The sequence below is a fragment of the Trachemys scripta genome, chromosome 5 (assembly GCF_013100865.1).
Source record: "Trachemys scripta elegans isolate TJP31775 chromosome 5, CAS_Tse_1.0, whole genome shotgun sequence".
In the NCBI taxonomy this organism is placed as follows: Eukaryota; Metazoa; Chordata; order Testudines; family Emydidae; genus Trachemys; species Trachemys scripta.
The window spans coordinates 30149356-30170916 of NC_048302.1; the positions used below are offsets into that span (position 1 = coordinate 30149356).

The following is a 21561-nucleotide window of genomic DNA, read 5'->3' on the forward strand; positions in this document are numbered from 1 at the left end:
AGGAAAAGTTGTTTCCAATACATGGCGTACTGTACTTAAGGATGTTTTAATAGATGTGCTATTTTTCTTTTTCAGTGCATTGTCATTATGAATGATTTAATGGGCCTGACTGCTTATAAAGCAGAAGTTTTAAAGCTTAACACCTTGAGTTTCTTTAAGGTCTATAGCATTCATCCTATAAAAAGAGGAAGTGAATGAATAAAGTCCTTTGGAAAACAACAGATACACCTTATAAAGAATTATCCTAATGACATCTGCAAAGCCATGTGGTTTAGTGCTTAGAGCAAAAATACCTGTGATCCATGTTCCCAGTTTCTGATGCTGACTCTGCCACCGACTGACCAGGGACAAACCACTTCGCCTACACCGTAGTCTGAGTCAGCCCAGATGTACAAGGTAAAATAATAAGATACTTTTTATTGGACCAACAAATATGATGCAACAGACAAGCTTTCAGGCCAAAATGATCACCAGATGGAAAAAATAGGTAAGAACAGACCTCTCTTAAAACCAGATGCTGGTCTATGCATTCCCAGGTAAAAAATTTACTAATATGACAGGATGTGACATGAAGGTGACAATAGGGAGAAAACATTAAAATAAAATTTCTCACTAAAAAGCCATGTAATGACACCTGAACATACAATAACAAGCTAAATTTAAGTAGGATTATTAACATACCTCACGCTTCACATGGACACCATTTCATTAACGGAAACAAGAACCATACAGACCTCTCACATCCTCCTGCACTCCGCCCCTTCAAAGAGAGCAAACTAGTGACAGAAGAGCAGAACTAACATCAAAGAGGGTCAGGGTTTCACCCCATTGTAGAGGTTATTTTATCGTGGGCTTTAACTAAATCAAAATATAAGTACATCTCCTAGGTCTGTGCATTTTAGAGTTAATGTTGTTGGCATGGTCTCCATCATGATTTGATTATAACCCACAAGCAAACACAGCAATTCTCCTTAATACTTTCAATCGCCAGGATAAGTTTACCAGGGCGACTGTGGTTAAGGATATTCTTGTTTCAAAATAAAACTTTATCGGAAAAATTAAGCGCCACACAGATTCCCAGACTCTGAGGAGTCTCATCTGTAGTCTGTCCTGGCCCTGACAACTAGACCTATTCACCAGTGTGAAGACAATGAGGCACACTGTGCTGTAATGCACTAGTCATTTACTTATAAAGCTCAGAATTTTGAATTCCAACTGAGGTCATAAGTAAAAATAAGACTTGTGATCTCCCTTGTAGTCCCTAGTGGGCATCTGCCCACAAAACAAAACCACCACACAACTTGGTACAATTAGCAGTCTTATGAGAGGTTAGTACTGGGATAGAGGTTTTGAAGGACAATCCTCAGGTTCTGTGGGGAGGGAAGCCTGTACAATGCCTGCCTGCACCTATTCATCTCTCATTTTTCCTCAATGCTAAAATTACATATACATTTGAAAATTAAGTCCAATCTGCACCTAGAAATCCCAGTGGCACTAGTGGGCTTTCTGACTGTAGATCAGTTTTCAAAAAGTCAGCAGAAGACAAAAGTGACAAATGACATCAGGGAGAAAGTCACAAGTCATAATCATTTTCAGTTATTTTATAAATATTAGCCCTGCTCTTAAAAGTACAATTATCAAAGTAACGTGCTATTGCCACAGTTTCAAACTTCAGTGCCTAATATCACTGGTCTACAATTTTTGAGACGTCGTCTGCTTTACAGATAAAATGTGCTATTTATTATGTATTTTGACGTGCTGAATTCAAATATGACAATTAAAACAACTGATTGGCTACTGTTTCTAAGATATTTAAGTTTTTACATTTTATGTCTATGTATATTGTGTAGATAGTAGAGTTTTAATCATAAATTGTAAACCTAGGTCTTTTCATGTGTTTATGGTTGCTTTACATGATAATATTTCACCTGTCCTGTTTATGTAACACTTTAAAAATCAGCAAAAGGGTTATATAAATAAAATTTATTATGAAACAAAAGGCAAAAAACTATTATGTACATAGTTTAGTCCTATTCAGTGTCTACTCGGCGCTTCTTGGCTTGTCTATTGTATTCATTAAATGGAGCATCTCTTGTCACTGTCCAGCAATAGTCTGCAAGCATTATTAGGCTCCATTTGCCCTGATAGCGTTTCTCCATTGTTGCAATGTCCTGGTGAAATCGCTCACCGTGCTCGTTGCTCACTGCTCCGCAGTTCGGTGGAAAAAAAATCTAGATGAGAGTGCAAAAAATGTATCTTTAGTTACATGTTGCAACCAAGGCTTTTGTATGCCTTGAGGAGGTTTTCCACCAACAACCTGTAGTTGTCTGCCTTGCTGTTTCCGAGAAAATTTATTGCCACTAACTGGAAGGCTTTCCATGCTGTCTTTTCCTCGCCACGCAGTGCATGGTCAAATGCATCATTTCGAAGAAGTTCACGAATCTGAGGACCAACAAAGACACCTTCCTTTATCTTAGCTTCACTTAACCTTGGAAATTTTCCATGGAGGTACTTGAAAGCTGCTTGTGTTTTGTCAATGGCCTTGACAAAGTTCTTCATCAGACCCAGCTTGATGTGTAAGGGTGGTAACAAAATCTTCCTTGATTCAACAAGTGGTGGATGTTGAACACTTTTCCTCCCAGGCTCCAATGACTGTCGGAGTGGCCAATCTTTCTTGATGTAGTGGGAATCTCTTGCACGACTATCCCATTCGCAGAGAAAACAGCAGTACTTTGTGTATCCAGTCTGCAGACCAAGCAAGAGAGCAACAACCTTCAAATCACCACAAAACTGCCACTGATGTTGGTCATAGTTTATGCACCTCAAAAGTTGTTTCATGTTGTCATAGGTTTCCTTCATATGGACTGCATGACCAACTGGAATTGATGGCAAAACATTGCCATTATGCAGTAAAACAGCTTTAAGACTCGTCTTCGATGAATCAATAAACAGTCTCTACTCATCTGGATCGTGAACGATGTTGAGGGCTGTCATCACACCATCGATGTTGTTGCAGGCTACAAGATCACCTTCCATGAAGAAGACAAGATCCTTTTGACGGTCACGGAACATGGAAACCCTAACATCACCTGCCAGGAGATTCCACTGCTGTAGTCTGGAGCCCAACAGCTCTGCCTTACTCTTGGGTAGTTCCAAATCCCTGACAAGCTCATTCCGTTCACCTTGTGTTATGAGGTGTGGTTCAGAGGAGGAGGATGGGAGAAAATGTGGGTCCTGTGACATTGATGGTTCAGGACCAGAAGTTTCATCCTCTTCCTCTTCCTCATCTGACTCAAGTGAGAATGATTCTGGTGCATCAGGAACCGGCTGTCCTTCTCCGTGGGGTACTGGGCGTATAGCTGATGGAATGTTTGGATAATACACAGTCCACTTTTTCTTTGACACACCTTTCCCAACTGGAGGCACCATGCAGAAGTAACAATTGCTGGTATGATCTGTTGGCTCTCTCCAAATTCTTGGCACTGCAAAAGGCATAGATTTCCTTTTCCTGTTCAACCACTGGCAAAGATTTGTTGCACAAGTGTTGTAAGCATATGTGTGGGGCCCACCTCTTGCCCTGATCTCTAATTTTGCAGCCAAAATAAAGGTGATAGGCTTTCTTAACAATAGTGGTTATACTGCGCTTTTGTGATGCAAAAGTCACTTCACCACAAACATAGCAGAAGTTATCTGTGCTGTTCACACAAATACGAGGCATCTCTGCTCACTTTCGCTAAACAGAAATGTGTCCCTTTGCAAAATCAAACACTGACAAATAAGAGAGCACGACACTGTATGATTTCTAGAGCTGATATAGGGCAATTTGTTCAGCAGAGTGATGTAAGCTTCTTTATGATTGCATCATCCATGACTTCTAGGAATAACATGATGCAATTCATATCATGTATGATGCAAGACCAGCTTCAGATTGCATCATTCATTGTTTTGCCTAAAAAGCAAGTACTGTCCATACCCAGTCATAGATTTATTCATAGATCCAGTCAAAGATGTATTTTAGTCATTTCCGGTTTCCCTTTATAACACACTTATCCTCTGCCATTCCCAAGTCAAGGGTCGTATATACTGACCCAATAGCATATCTTGAAAAGTAGAGCCAATCAACAATTTTAAGCATCATTTTCGTTCTCAGTGACCTAGAATTAGTAAGGTTTGACTACATTTATTTCAGAAGCATTTTGGCTGTAGAGCAGTGTATTAGACACCTAAATCCTATTTAAGCATTTAAAAGAAGAACTGGCCCAGATTAAGCCTAAATTAGCTTAATTTGGGGGTCTTAGAAAAATAAACAAGGCTTTTGATTTTATAGCATAAGTCTTATGAGTGAAAAATACATTCACATAATTTTGAACTGTTGGCATACAAAGCAACAGAATCACTATTGCCAATCACAAGTATTCAAAAATAATCAATCAGGCCCCCAAAATCATGAAAAATCTTATGGTTGTTAAGCAAGAAACAAACTCTTTTGGGTTTCAAGGCTTTTAGGGTTCACGTTTTCAAGCTTTTCTCCACAACCAAGAGGACTAGAAACTAACAAAATAAAATAAAAGCAGAGATTCTCACATGATCAAATAACTCTAGAAGCTTTTCAAAAGCACCAAATATCATGAGACTCACAATAAGGTAGCAAGAGTCAGCAATGCTGCTGACCATACAGTAAAGTATTACTTAAAGGAATACTGGGCATTCCAGAGTGCACAAAGTATCTGCAATTCCATCTCAAGCCATTAGTGAGATCATAAAGAATAAACAATCCCAAACAATTAAAAGATCAGCAGAAACCAAAATGGAATGACAAGTTTATAAGAAGTTTTGATGTATTGTATTCGGAATACACAGCCCCAAATATGTGCAAAACTGCCTATTCCCATTTTGCTGACAAGAGCTCCACCACACTATGCCCCCATTACCAGAGAACAAAGTTCACCATCAAGAAAAGAATGGCATCATTATATTAGGACCATTGAGAAAAGAGAGTCAAGGTAGAAATAAGTCCCATGGCCCATATGAACCCCAAAGCTCTCAATGTAGGAGATAAAGACTAAGCTGATACAAATGAAATGTTGAGACATTTGGGGGTTTTGTTTGTTTTGGGGGGGGGTTGGCTGTTTGAACGATAAAGTTTGGGGGCAAGGAGACAAAGGCAATTATAAGAAGCAGTAAAGATGAAAAATAAGCAATCTTCACCTTCTTTTGACACTATTTTGCGTATGTACAAAAATAGAGATCATGCTTTGGAATTAGTGTGTCCTTGTAACTTTTATGCAGTTTCATAAAAGGGTCCAGGATTCTGAAGTACCCATAGCATTTGGACTTTTTCACTGCTGTTCTGACTGACCCAAAGTTACATATGGAAGAGGATGACTTTTGCTAGTACTCTCACATCTCTGCATATTAAGTTCATTTTGAGAAGGCAGTGAAAAAAAGTCAAGATCGCTGAATTTAAGAAGGGGGTAGGGAAAAAGAAGGAAGAGTCCGGGTCCCAGGAGGAGTTCCCTCTGGGCCAAAATCTTGCTCTTAGTTACATGGGTGCAAATCTCACTGAGATCAACCAAAGTCACACCCATGTAACGGAAGAGGTTTTGGTCTATTATTCCTATTTCAACACTGATGATGAAACTTCAAGAGTATTTTGTACACATCGGATGTCAAGTCTTACAACATTGTAAAGCTGATATATAATGTATAATAGGTGAAACATCCATATAGGATTATCACAAACGACTACATTCTTCCAGGTACGAGGAGAACTATAATTGGGAGAAATACCTTACATTTACACTACCTACAAGCTTGGCTAATAACATAATAAACCACACTCGATGCTGACACAAGGTATTTCTCAATTAAGGCAATAAAACATGATCCAGTCACCTACAACCATCACAATATTTTTTGTTACAAGTTAAAAAAGTGGTACAGCTTCCTTCCCTCTCTCCTCAAATGAATGGTTGAGCTCAAATGATGATATAAAATATTGGCTGAAGTCTGCATCAAGGAACAGGAATAGTAGTAACTGCTCAGCATGAAGACAGGTTTGCCACAGTGAACCAATAAGGAAAGTTATCAGAAACCATAACGATTAAAAAAAAAAAACCTATCTGTCCTTGGTTACTCTTCAGCTGAATGAATACCCAAAAACCACTCAAAAGTTTTAAATATTACATTTTAGAACTAAGACGCTACCTAGAGGAGACCATATGCTTATTCAGCTGTGAAACTGTTAAAACAGCAAACCTTAGTATTACTTGTATTAGCCAACCAAAGTTATTACTTTTCAAAAAGATTTCCTGTCAGGAAATTGCTGATTAATTCCATCACTATTTTTCTTGCCTCCCTACAGCCACCTTTTTTTTTTTTTTTTCCTTGAGAGAGGGGGTAGGGGGAGAAAAATTATTGCATACAGTTACCAGTTGCAGCCTTTGCTGCAGCCTCTTCAAGACAAAAAAATCACCAAATCTGTTTTACTGTGCCATGGTTAATTTAGCACAGCTTCTCTCTTTATACCAAAGCCAGAAGGATTATATTTATTTAATCAAAGGAAAAGCCATAAGTAAATGAAAGAGTGCTGTCATAGAAGGCCGCCAGGGTTATGCACTGGAAGTCTTGTTTTAATGTAACACATTTTATAGCTGAATATAATTTTGAGTTTAAACTTATTCCAATAATTTCTCTTTCAAATCCCTACTGCCTTCACAACTACTATACCATTCAAGCTTAATTTGATGCAAGTATAAAGAAAAAGGGTATATGGATATTATTTTTTTCTTAAAGTGAGGAATGAACAAGAAGGAACTAGGCCTTAGAGATGTAATGATGGATGTAGTTATTCCTAATGAACTCTAAAGACAGGATTGGGGCCATAGTGAGATCCTTTATAGTATGTGACCAACAATGAAGTAAAATTTTGAATACTGTAGTCTGGCAGCATGTTTCATATGCTTCACTTGCAAAGGAATATAGAACTTCCAGTAGGACTCTGCAATTTGTGGCAATGAGACTTGAATTTAATGCCATATTGTATTTGCTGGGCACAGTATTTATTTGATGGCTTTGTTAACAGGGCATGGATCTCTGGAGAGTTTATATTTAGACTGATACCTTATTAGCACAGCTTTAAGAACATAAGAATGGCCATTCTGGGTCAGACCAAAAGATCCATGTAGCCCAGTGTCCTCACATTGGCCACTGTCAGAAGACAGGTGCCCCAGAGCGAATGAACAGAACAGGTAATCATCAAGTGATCCATTCCCTGTCACTCATTCCCAGCTTCTGGCAAACAGAGGCTAGGGACACCATCCCTGCCCATCCTGGCTAATAGCCATTGAAGGACCTCTCCTTCATTAATTTATCTAGTTCTTTTTTTGAACCCTGTTATAGTCTTGGCCTTCACATCATCCTCTGGCAAGGAGTTCCACATGTTGACTGTGCACTGTGTGAAAAAATACTTCCTTTTGTTTGTTTTAAACCTGCTGCCTATTAAAAGATTTAGTGATATGTGCAGAAGACTGAGAGACCCTAGAAACCAGCTTTGAACAGTGGCAACACAATTTTGTACCCCTGGGACTTAGAACGAACATTGGTAAGACTGAGGCTATGATAACTGAGGGAAGAGAAAATCACCATAAAAGGATATTACAGATCTAGAAGAGTGAAAGAATTGAAATACCTAGGATCAATGGCTGCAATCAATGGTGTGTTCATGAGTGATGCCTGGCATTATACCAAAGCTGGTTAGTGCAAATGGCAGGAGCTGACCCCAGTTCTCTGTGACAAAAAGATGCTAATAAAGTTAAAAAGTAGAGTGTATAAAACTGTAAGTCAACCCATCCTAATGTATAGACAGATTTGGCCAGCCACCAGAAAATAAATCAATATGCTCTCTTCAACAGAAATGAAGATGTTGAGATGGTCAAATGGTTGTATACACTGAATTAGGGGAAAAAAATGAGGCTATGAGGGACCTAATGTGGGTTGCCCCAGTTGAAGACACGTTGAGGCAGGATATGCTATGTTGGTATGGACATGTCCAGTGGAGACCGGAGGGTTATATTGGTAAGATGGTCCTTGCAATGATCGTGAATAGAAGACAGTGAACCTTAGAGAGAAAGCCAGGTGTGCAGTGATGAGTTTTGGAGGAAGGCTATAAAAACTGCCAACCCTGAATAGGGAAGTGGCAATAATGGAATAACATCCTAAGGAAGAAATAAACCTATTGAAAGAAACTACCAAATATACCATTTCTAGGTATGAAGTTTTTTTTTTCAAAATCAATCATTATAAATTAAATAAATCTACTAGAGAATATCAACCTATATTCTAAATCTGTTTAAACCACTTAACATTGTATTACTAGTGAAGCAATAACATAAAAGCAAGTTAAGTTTAAAGGACAAAATGGTAATCTAACTCTGTGCATTTTTTGCCATTATAAAAACAGCTTTTGACTGCTTTTGAACAGCTCCTTTAATGAAATAGTTGAGAATGGCTGGGGCTAACTTTAATTGTTTAGCATCTTTTGACCAAGTTAAAAAGTTAGATGCAGCGGAGAGGCTTTGGGGGAATTAGAGCATATAGTTTAGACTATAAGACCATGATAGAGTAGTCTGCTCATGGATTTGAGGGAAATTTTCCATATAAAGGCATCAAATACCCATCACCTGATACAAAAAAGAGCATGCCTACACCACTCATTTGAATTAAAAGTTAATCCTGTAGATCTCCAAAGATCACAGATCAAAGCATCAAATACCCACTTCGTCAGACGCATTCACAAAAGCTTATGCTCCAATACGTCTGTTAGTCTATAAGGTGCCACAGGACTCTTTGTTGCTTTTTACAGATCCAGACTAACACGGCTACCCCTCTGATACAGATCAAAGCATATCATTTGCAATTGTATCAGGTACTTATGCAAACAGCTATAGGATGTAGATTTTTTACTTACCTTTTTTTAAAGCCAGAATAGTTTCTTTTGGAAACTACGAAAATTACCACTAGCAGACAGTCATTATATAGGATTTCAGTCATCCAGAAAAAAAGATTGACATGCATGCCCTTCATATTTTCATCATAATCCACATTTATGAAGTTAAATCATGCCTGGAAGCCAAATTACTCATGGACTAACTAAGCATTACACTATCCAGTATATCCCCTCATCTTTCACTTTCTCCAAACAACCAAATATAAGCCACGCTTTATTATGTTGAAGGAAAAATGTTCTTAACTCATTCCTCAATATGAGGAACCCAATATTTACATTCAGACACATAAAATTAGGGTTACTAGCTCAGCATTCAAGCACCTAACTGAATTTCAAGATCATTAAAATTGTTTTGGCCACTTTACATATATATATCCAAACTTTATATATTGAGGAACCGGGAAAGGGAAAATTACTTATTTGTAATTTTGCTTCTTTGAAGTTCCCAGAGGATTTTCACAATACTTTCAGCATAAATCTGGAGATTTTGTTTTGTTTTTCTTAAAAGAAGATAAGTTTCCTCCCCAATTCAATAAATGGTGAAAGAGAATAAAACTATCAAAGCTTGACCAAGAGACATCATTCCCCCCCTTACACCTCCAAGAAAGGAGCAAAGCTCTAAGAAGCTTCCTTAACTTTGAACCAGGTCGTTTTGCCCTGAGAAACAAAACTGACTCCTTGCTCCAGAATCAAACACAGGCTAGCCATATCATTGTAGAAGTGAGAAATAAGATCAAACAACCACAGAGACACAGTTCTTATTATGACAGCAATAGATAATGAACTAATGTCAAAGGAAACAAGAAAAACTGCAAGTGCCTTGAATGGTCCAAAACACATAACAAATAAACATACAAAAGAAAACCAACAAAATGCAAAACAAACTTGGAAGCTCCCATAACTTTCACTCAACTTTAAGTGGCACCACAAGACTAAAGAGTGAGAAAATTATGCCAACAGTATCTTTAAAGAATGGAGAATATATAGAGGTGTGGGAACAAATTAATCTAAAGGCACAGCACAGACTAATGGGGCTGTCACACAAGGAAAATGCTTATTTTCGCCCCTCCTGGAATAAATGATTAAGAACTAATTTATTTGACCAGTTTTCAGTATTTACTTTACTTTTATTCAAAGTATTTTGTAGTGAAGTAAGAAATGCACAACAGTCCTTGGAGAATTACGGCGTATTATGGAATACCAGCAAACATAATTAGAAAAATCAAGGATTTACACGATAATGCCAAATGTGCAGTAGTAGACAACAACACTTTGGCCAATGGTTTGCAATGACAGCTGGAGTAAGGCAAGGGTATGTCTCTACTGTTGTCTGCATTGGTCATTGACCACATTATGAGGAAAGTAACTCCAGTAGTCAACACAGGAATTTTATGGACAAATAAAAAAACAACACCACACAATTGGATGACCTCATTGTCCTGCTTAGTTCAATACATCACTTAAAGGAAGAAAAGAAACAGCTTTTGACAAACCCAGCAAAACAAGTTGATTTACTCATCAACAAGGCAAAAACAAAATATATGGCTATCACTGTCCCAAAAGGAACCATTAGAATAAATGAAGAAAAAGTCCTTTTGCCTATCTATGGAGTGAAATACGCAATGATGTCATGCTAGATGTTATCCATGCTAGATGTCAAGCAACAAATATCAAAAGCAGCAAATAATGTTCATAAACTTGAAAAGATTTAGACAAATAAATCTAGTCTGGCACTGACAAAGACAATTTTTAACACTGGCATAAAATCCGTCCTCCTTTATGAAGCAGAGTCAGAAATCAACAGAGATTGATAAAATCAACTCCTAAGAACAGCCATGCTGTGCCAGACCAAAGATCCACCTAGCCCAGAATCCTGTCTTCCAGCAGTGGCCCATGCCAAGTGCTCCAGAGCGAAGGAACAGAACAGGTAATCATCAAATGATCCATTCCCTGCCACTCATTCCCAGCTTCTGGCAAACAGACTAGGGACACCATCCCTGCCCATCCTGGCTAATAGCCATTGATGAACCTCTCCTCCATTAATTTCTCTAGTTCTTTTTTGAACCGTTATAGTCTTGGCCTTCACAATATCCTCCGGCAAAGAGTGCCACTGGTTGACTGTGCACGGTGTGAAGAAATACTTCCTTTTGTTTGTTTTAAACATGTTGCCTATTAATTTCATTTGGTGACCCTCATTCTAATGTAAATGCCTTTGGAAGCTCTTCAGAGTTGATTGCAAAGTGTTTCTTGCAATGTTAGAATTTCTAAGAAGAGCAAATCAATCTAAAGTATCAAATATGGTAAGAGGAGGATGGAGGTCATATTTAGGGCATGACTTAAGGATGCCACCAACATGGCTTTCACAGCACCTGATAATAAGAACACAACCCAGAAGGATGAAAAAGAGGGTGATCTAAAGAAACATTACACAAAATAGAGAAAAGCCATATTCCTCAACATGACACTCAGAAGCCTGAACAGATGAGCACAAGACTGACAGGAATAGCAGAAACTGGTGGACCCCTATGCACCAGAAAGTGTGGGAGGATAAAGAAAAGAACAGAACTTTTTCCTTCACTGTCCAATTTCTTTTGTTCAATTCTGTGGTTAAATACTAATCCTGCATTTATTACTTTTTTATATTAATGACATTTAGGAATCTAGTTTGGTATCATCTAACTGAAGGATCAAGTAGGAAGAGGAGAACAGAGAGAAGTGAGTTACATTTGCTTAAAATAAAAGTCTTTTTGATAGATGGTGAGCAAAGATGACAAAGGAAACTATGAGTGATGTGAAAGGAGCTTGGTTTAACTCTAATCATGTTGAAAACTTCCCCCCTCTAATTTCAGCACAGGAAACACACACACACACACACACTTTATTTCCACCTTTTGACCCTAAGCAGTCAGCAGAGTCCCACTAAAAAGCTCACTAATTAAAATGTTTCTTAAAAAAAAAAATCTTCACCAATTTAAAAATAAAATGGTCTTATTGCATTTACGGCAGTGTTCTTTTTGAGGGTTAAACTGATAGCACTGAAAACAATATCTCCTATCAATCATATGTTAAAACAATACTGCATTAGCAGGGAGATGGAAAAATCAACTAGATGTTGTCTATCTCTGGTTTCTGTGATTATGTGAAGCAGTGCCAGTTCATAAAGAACAGGCCTGGTGGACTCACTGTAGACCAAAGGCGTTAGAAGAGAATGATTTTTATTTTTTATTTTAATAAAGGCAGCTAAAACCAAATAAAATAAAAAAGACAAGTACAACCGTGAATAAAAAAAGGTAAATGCACAACCTTAATTCTCTGTCATTTCCTAATTTTTGAGAACTTGGCTTTATAACCTTAATGTTCTTTAATGTCACTGACCACCCAACATTAAGATTAAAAACTAAGCTTGGTGCACCTGGCAGGCTCAAAATTGAACCCATGTGAAATGGCATGCAGGCATGACAGATGCTACTCAGTAGTTTGAACTAGTGGAACAGGAAGTCCCATGTGCTTTGGTTGAAGAACAGACTGCAAGTGCAGGTGATCAAGTGGATGCATAATAACTTACCTACTGATTCAGATTTAAAAGGTATCCTTAAAGAATTTAATAAGGTGTTTAACAGATGAGATGTGTTAAAGAATACATCATATTGATATAGATCCCAGTGTTTTGCCAAAAATACAAACAGATACACAGTGACTAAGGAGTTTGACTGCACCCAAGAAAAGCGGAGGCAATTGTACAAATGAAAAGATCACAAATCAAGAAACCATTAGAGAGGCTCATGGGTATGCTAACATAACCAAATAAATTCATCCCTAATTTGTCAGTTCAGGGCTCCATTCAGAATACTATTTTAGAAACATATGTAAAGAACTGGGAGAAATACCATGAGAAACACTTTTGGGAATTAAAATGTGTTACAGAAGAACTGGGACAGACCTATTTTGAGATTCACAGAAGACTTAAGATCTGAGCTGATGTAAACTCACATGGGTTCAGGACTTCCCTATAAGTATTTACAATTAGAAGTCATGGATGGGTACAAATTCAGTGACTAAAAGTAGTACACCTCTACCCCGATATAACGCGACCCGATATAACACGAATTCGGATATAACACGGTAAAGCAGCGCTCCGGGGGGGGCGGGGCTGTGCGCTCTGGAGGATCAAAGCAAGTTCAATATAACGTGATTTCACCTATAACACGGTAAGATTTTTTGGCTCCTGAGGACAGCATTGTATCGGGCTAGAGGTGTAATCTGAGGCCATCATACTGCTCCTGTTCCCTCCAGTATGGGTTTTCAGAAGGTTTTTTTGGGGTGGGGTTAGAGGGAGAAGGCTAGATATGCATTAATTGAGAGGCTGTTCCCAATATGAGGGGCTACACTGCAGAAAGCACAGACAGACGAGGCAGAAGGTGACTGATATACTGCCCCCTTTACTTAAAATCTTAAAACCCTGGGGCCACTTCTAGAGGGAGGTGAGAGAATGTATGTGTACCTATTCACATTTAATTTTAAACAGCAAGACAATAGCAAAAGCAGGTTCATGGGTCAAATAAAAGAGTGGTGGCAGAGTTAAATTTCAAGTTATCGGAGGACACATTTTAAAATGTGTGTCTGTTAAGTTACTGAGTGATGCTAAATTTGATGGTGTGTAATGTTTTGTGATCTCACTTCTCAGGAGATACCATAGCTTGCAAGTTAATACTAATCATCAACTTGCCACATGCTCAAGAAAACAGAAACAAAGGTAAAACATACACAACATGTTAAGTTTAATGGATTGGTCAGTTCCGCACGCTAGATAACCTATACAGAAAAAAATATGACAAGCATTGAAAACTAACCACTTCTTGCGATCTCAAGTTGAGATCTGAAATTTATATTACCCATTAGCTCAACGCATCAAGATGAAAAACACTAACAGCTTTCTATGACATCTATAGCTCATGTAAACCAGTAAGATTTGAACACTCACAAATCAGATGTTCATTGGTAGATTATTTGTCCGGTCTGGTCGTTTGCTGGAGATAACATGCGCACTTATACTAAATGGGATTCTATGTAACCCTTACAAAAAGTCTGTGGCAGAAATGTGTCAACAGGACCAAGATACCTCCCCTTAGAAGGATGGCGCTGCGCTGCTCTGCTAGGATTTTTGGAGAAGGTTTGGTTTAAAACTCTGTCCGCTCAAAATTTCTCACTGGAGCGTAAAGTATATTTTCCTTCCTCCACCATTTGAATGAATGAAAAGTTGTCCACTGATTTTGACCAACTTTTCTTTCCCAAAAATTGGGCATTGACAGTTTCAGCACAAAAAGAATTTGTTAGAAAAAGTTATGAGGAGCTGTAATGGGGACAGGGTAAAATAGAATGAAAGCAGGAATTCAGCAACGTGCGCTACCCAGGCCTACTATTATTTTACATTAGAGAGATATGGTAGACATACCATGACCTTTTTTTAATGTCAAAAATACAACTGTAGTATGCCTTGGTGGAAGAAAAACAGTATATTTGTATTAGTTCCTCTATCATGTGAGGAAAGAAAAACTATACCCTGAATATAAGTCTGTGTAGAGAAACCCTATAGTTCACACATAGGACATGTTTAGAATGTAAGAAAAGTGTAACTTACATGGCATATAGTAAATTGTATATGCGCGCACACATACTCACAGCTTGTTACTGCACCCATTGTAGAAAATGGTAAAACATCATTGACTTCAATGAGACAGGATTGGGCATGTATTCAATACCTCACATAAACTATTTTTTGTTGTCGTTAACATCCTGAACATTCGTAACTGTTCACATAAAAGAACAAATGTAAAATATATCTATTGTATAGAAGGAATGCTACAGTTGATTATATTTTACAATCTAGCTCCAACTCCAATTTCTTTATTTACAAAAGTGTTTGATTTCTATATTAAGAAAATTAGCTTTAGATAATGAATAAACAATCTTGACTAATGTTATTCTTACATTATGTTTTCACTAAAATACATTTTGTTTTGGAAATAAACCTCTGGCAGCAAATTAAAAGGAAAACTCAGAAGCTAGTAAATGCCCCCAAAGTATAGTATCTTATACATGGCAAGAGAGAAACTACTTTTTAAAAGATTTTGTCTATTAACGCTAGTGCATTTTACTACTTCATCATCTACCCTTGTTCAGTATACCTTCATTATAGCACATGAGTTTCTCATGGAAAGTTTGAGCCCACTGTCTTGATTCAAAGCAGAGTAGATGCATCCCTTGATGTCCTTGTCATGTGCAGCTTTTGAACTCAAACCATAGGAAAGGTTCAGGCTTTAGAGGACTTGCACCCATCTGTAAGTCCAGGTTTTTTTAAATCCATAGCTATATGGAAGTTTTTTTTCGCTACAGTACCTTTCATACTGTAATTTCACTCCAAGAACTGCATTCTTTTCAGAATAGAATGAAGAAATCTAATCGAGTGAGTAGACAATAGTTTTATAAAGGCAAATAAAACTTACTCATCCGAGACACTCAGATCATATTTTCCACCAAGCTAGTGAGCAGCTGCAGACATGGACTCTTTGATAGGAAGCAGGCTATGTACAACATACTATACCTCTGTATCTCTGATGGTTCGCTGGTAGTTTTTCTAAACCATAACTTTAAAAACATATGAAAACTATTTTGTATTAAAGAAAGAAATATGCGTAGACCGCCCTAGTCACAAATTTAAGAGCAATCCAAGAATACTATAGGAGGTGCCAGAAGTCTGCTAAATGTCTGAATGCTACATTTGTTGGCATTTTTATTATTAAGAATACAAGTGCAGATCAACTTCATCAAAGAATGAAAAATAAAACCACTTCAAGCATGACACGCAAGGAAAAATACACAACTCATATTATAACAGCAATGAAGTGTTGCTTAAAGTTTCTTTAATATTGTCTGGAAAAATGATCCCAAAGAAATAGTTCTAAAATAGCTTCATTTTTTTTTAATTCCCCATCTTTTAATATCTTAACTTGTCATCTCTGGGTATCAAAGTGGTGGAAGCAGACAGTAACTTTACAAACATAATAAAGCTTTAAACAATAGTGAGAACGGATCTTACTGAACTTGATGGACTTTGGAATTTTATCATTCCCCCTTCAGATTTTTCAGGGTATTTCATTTAGATCATTTTGAAGATATCTGAGAAGCATATTCACAAGAAACCTTTCATACACAGGCATCGTTACAGGCAATTCACTAGATGCTTAGGGCCAAGTTTTCGGGGCCTAATCTCTGCACTTAGGACGGAAGAATCCCATACACTGCTACAGACTAAGGACTGAGTGGCTAGGCAGCAGTTCTGCAGAAAAGGACCTAGGGGTTACAGTGGATGAGAAGCTGGATATGAGTCAACATATCCAGCTTCTTCTTATTGTTCTTGTTGTTGCCAAGAAGGCTAATGGCATTTTGGGCTGTATAAGTAGGAGCATTGCCAGCATATCAAGGGACGTGATCATTCCCCTCTATTCAGCATTGGTGAGGCCTCATCTGGAGTACTGTGTCCAGTTTAGGCCCCACGCTGCAAGAAGGATGTGGAAAAATTGGAAAGAGTCCAGCGGAGGGCAACAAAAATGATTAGGGGGCCGAAGCATATGACTTATGAGGAGAGGCTGAGGGAACTGTTAAGAAAATTAAAGCTACAGTGAGGAAAACTACACTGCAAGTTACTATGATTAGGTGAACAAGAAACTATTATCTAGATCATGCCTTCCCATGGACACTGTCACTAGGAACTGAAGGGGTTACATAGAATAATCTACTTGTACATGTCCTCTCAAGAGGACAGAATTGGTGTGTCATAAAAAGGGGACATGGCTGCCCAAATGCTCCAGGATAAGAAAGTCATCAGAGACTCCCAGATCAATGCCTGTTACTAGCAACATTGCTATTGCTTACCTTCCCTAAGGCACTACAGTTTCAAATGGAGCTGTGCTGCTGTTACCAGAATCCCATGTGACTTCATCACAGCAGCCAGGAAGAGAACTCACAGGAATTAATGCTGCTTCAAACAGCATTAATTCCAGTGAACTATCCATATGAATATTTCCATGGTAAACAAGGGAGAATACTAAAGAGAGTAAATGGTCTAACTCCAAAACTTCCTGCACCTGGCTCCACCCCAAAAATTCCAATAAGCCTGGCCACTCCAAAGCAGCGGCAGGGAAATTCTAAGAGTTCCCAAATGTGTGAAGGTGGCACTCTCTCCCGTCTCTACTCCCACCATGCAGCATGATCTTTCAGTTTTTCACCTCCTCTCCTCAGAGTGGAGGGACCTGGACTATTACCACACAAATAAGGGTTATTTTAATTAGATTTTCAGAGAGAGCATGAGTTGGACTAATAACCCATTTTACAGATGTTTAGAAGAGAGGTAAAATGGATGAGGTAATATCTTTTATTGGACCAACTACTGTTGTTGGAAGGGGCAAGTTTGAGCTTCACAAAGCTCTTCTTCAGGTTTAGGAAAGGTAACTTGAGAGTTTGAGCTAAACAGAAGTTAGGACACTCATACTAGTTAGGATACTCATTTGTAGCTCCAATTATAACTGAAAGTTCTATCAAGCTTTCGTATTGTTATTTATGTTACAACAATCCCTGGAAGCCCCATTGTATACCCACATAGTAAAAGACAACTCATGCTGCAGAACGGATTCAAACAGAAAAGACAAAGAATGGAAAAAAGGATTATCATCCCCATTTTACAGATGGGGAACTGAGGCCAGAAAGAGAAAGTGACTGATCTAAGCACACACTGCGTCTGTGGCTGAGCCAGGAACTGAACTCCCATCTCCAGAGTTCCAGTCATTGCTATGGAGGCCAACCTTCCCCAACACCAGGTAAAGGCTAATCAACAGTCTGGAATAGGCTAGTTCATGACTCAGCAGTTAACAATACTGGTGAATTAATATTGTTGTTTTCTAGAGATGAACAACTGTTGTGGTATTTAAAATACAGCAGGCTCCCGAGACATATGACAAAGCAGAGAATATAGAAAAGACAGACAGGATGGAACAAAGCCAACCAGTGTTCTGCAGTGCTATAGGATAAAAGCATGGGAGCCTAACATGCAATCCCAACTCTGTGCTTCAAAAGGTGACAATATTGCCACGTTCCTGCCAATGTGCCCCAGGGAAACTCTTTCCCATCCACAAATTTGGAGATCAGTTTATTCCTAGATTCCAAAGCCAAAAGGGACCATTGTGATCACCCAGTCTGACTTCTTGTATAACACAGACCATAGAACTTCCCCAAAATAATTCCTAGAGCATGTCTTTTAGATAAACATCCAATTTTGATTTAAAAAGTGTCAGTGGTGGAGAATCCATCACTGGTTAGCCATGAGGACTCTTGACCACTTGCACAGAATTCATCTCCTAACCCCACTCACACCTCAATCCACTGTTGGAAGTTATTCATTTATTCTCCTCTTCTGCTAAGGGGATTCTGAAAGTCGCAAGATGTGAGGCATTTGTCCATATGTGGTAGGAAGGAAGTTCTCGGAAGTTTGGCTCTGTTTCATTAGGAGGAATCTGGAACCTAACGTGTGTGTGTGCAAACATTTGACTGGCTTTTTCTAGTGCCTCAAGGGCCTGTGTAGCCATGCTGCCCACATCCTACGGAAATGTTGTCATAAATGCAATTTAATATTGTTATTTTGTGAATGCATCAATTCCTAGCACTGCCTGCACTGTTCCCCATGACTAACATCAGTGAGATGGTTTTAATTTGTCTCCCAGGAAATAGCGAGCATAGAAGGAATAGTTTTGTCTCTATCTCCTGAGGGAGTCTGGCCTGAGCCATTATTCAGTAGTGGTAAGTATCAGCACTTTGTAGGCAGCCCTGCATCATTTAAAATGGGAATTAAATTTCTAATCCTCCAGGTTCTGGAAATAACTTTTTCTGTGTGAAATGGAGACAACTGAATGAGTCCAGCAGTGTGGCCAGCCCCAGGGCTGGCAGCGGTGGCTCCATACTCCCATTTCCCAGTACAAGTAGTTACCACATTATGCTTATCCCACAGCAGAGCAGAGGCCAGGAGTCCAAAAAAATTAATTCTGATGAACCCACCCATAGGTAAGAGATCCTGGTCAAACTTTGAGGATAGTTAACTTTAAACATGAAGGATGCTCTTGTTCACTTTTAAAAGAAAAAAAAACATAAAACAGACTGCAAGTAGTGTGTGCCATAAGTGATGCATGACTTTAGATAATTAACTGCAAATAACTACCAGACAGCTGGACAGCCTGTTGTTTTGCAATATGTATGGAAAGCTGGACTGTCCACAATGGTACGTCTTGAATTTCAACACTAACCTAATAGAAGATTTCCTGCTGACTTTACATCAACCTGTGGTACAGGTGCAAAGGACTTAGTTTCTGGCAAGCATGGGAAAAACTAATCTAGAAACCATAAGAGCAGCTTCTCCATTCCATAAACAGTTTATTAAATTAATTACAATAGCATACACATCAGCTCTGGGTATTAAACCTGCTCTGCTATCATAGACTAATTCAATCAGAATATGTGGAAAAAGCCAAACAGGTCTCTACAAAGCTAACAGACAGACAGATCAAATAACTGGGAATTGCTCCTGTCCAAATTATTTCTGGCTATTGATGGGTCTCACAAAAGACAAGTAAAGGGGAAATATTTGTCTTAGTCTCACTGGAAACATTGCTTGCAGAGAAGCATAACTTATCTTTTAGCTTCTATTACATATGCTATCAACTGCAGCAGTAGCACCTACTATACTGAGGATACAGGAATTACTTTCCATTTCATATGCTCATTATTTCTTTAAAAATTCCTGTTTGGAAATAAGTTTCAATACCTAAACTCAGATTTATTTTAACGTCTCAGTAGAAGCTTTTCAGAATTTTTGTGTTAAATGGAAAAAAAATCCAAACCTCAACATTATATTTCCTTCCCACTCAAAAAAACAAAACAAAACACCACACAAACTTCTCCCACTTTCAGGACAGAGCCACAGCAAAAATGGCAGAAATTCTGAATACTAATGCAGTTGGTCATTACCGAGAATTAATAACTTTGCTTGTTGTGAAGACGAACCATAACAACTGAACAAAGTTAGTACATCATTTTTGAAATTCCCTAAGACATCTTCAAGTGCTATAAAAATGAACAGTAGTCAGGGGGCTTGAGAAATGCATTGCACAAGCAAATGAGCCAGGAGCCACTACGGCAAAAGATATTATTTAATTAAGAAGACTTTTAGAGAAGATTGAGGCTATTTCCCTAAAAGGAGGGAAAACAGTCCATATTTTTTTTTTTTTTTTTTGAGGGCTGGGAGAGTGTTGTTTGAACAACTGTTTTATTGTTGCTGGGGTTATTGTAAAATTAACTGCCAGGGCACTTACGCCTTTGTACAAGCATTTTTTTTATTATTTAATCCAAAACAAATAGCTATTTTATTTTAAATGGACTTTTCTCAAAACTAGCCAAGAGGCAGTAGTCAATCTGTGCTCCCTCAGATCCCACACTAAAACAAACATTTTTGGGAGGACCATGAGAAAGTAGTATAGTAGAGCAAGGTAAGAGGGGGGGTTTCTCCTACTTTAATTATTTCTAAAGCTTCATAGGAGTACGAAAGGGACTGATCCAAAGCCCACCAAAGTTAATGGAAAGTTTCCTATTGACTTTGATGGGCATTGGATCAGGCCCCATATGAATACACAGCATATATACAGGTATGAAAGCATGAAAGTTAAGGTTCTGCATTCAACCTTTAACTTTGCTCCTTAAAATGTAGTTTTCAGATATTGTGTTATCTTTAGATATCACGTTATGTTACCTTACAGAGTACCAAAAACTCTATAATATAGTTGAGAATTAGTATTTAATATGTAAATACTGTATTGTAATACTTATTGGTATGCACAAAGGGAAAAGTTAGGCTGGCATGTTCATTCTTTACTGTCACAGATACAGAGCAGCATGGTTAACTGTGCAACCTTAGTGTTAACAATGAATTATTATGGAAATATAATATGGACACAGTGCCCACAGAAACTACTTAACTCACATAATAAACAGAGAGGAAATTGTTAGGGAACTACTAACATGGTCTTCTTCGTGTTGTATATAAACCTTCTACATATACAGATAAAGACACATTTATGTGCTAAGTCATAAGATAGTATCTTACCTAAAATATGCCCTTCTGAAACCACTAACGATAATATTTCTTTCCTTACAGTAATTACAACTTTAAAGTTGCAATAAGAGTCACAGTAGTGACCATGGAATGCATTACTGTAGTATCTGTAAGGACCAAACTTGATGGAGAACTTCACATTAGAACTGTGTTGTGTGAGTTTTTGCATACACCTACATTTGTATTACTTGTGTAGAAATGTATTGTGAAAATTTTTGCATTTGTGTCAGAACTGTGAACCTCAACTGCCAAATCTTTGTAAACACTGTTTTTACATTTTGATTTTTATGTAAATGCTAATCGCTTCTCTTAACTTTCACTCTATTCCAAAATAGAGCACTTA

The 21561-nt window shown here is 38.0% G+C and overlaps 1 protein-coding gene across 15 annotated transcripts in view; it reads right to left on the reverse strand.

Annotated features, from left to right (window-relative positions):
- Positions 1-21561, reverse strand: part of TBCK (TBC1 domain containing kinase) — a 232523-nt gene that overhangs the window by 193146 nt on the left and 17816 nt on the right. The gene's annotated exons all lie outside the window — the stretch shown is intronic.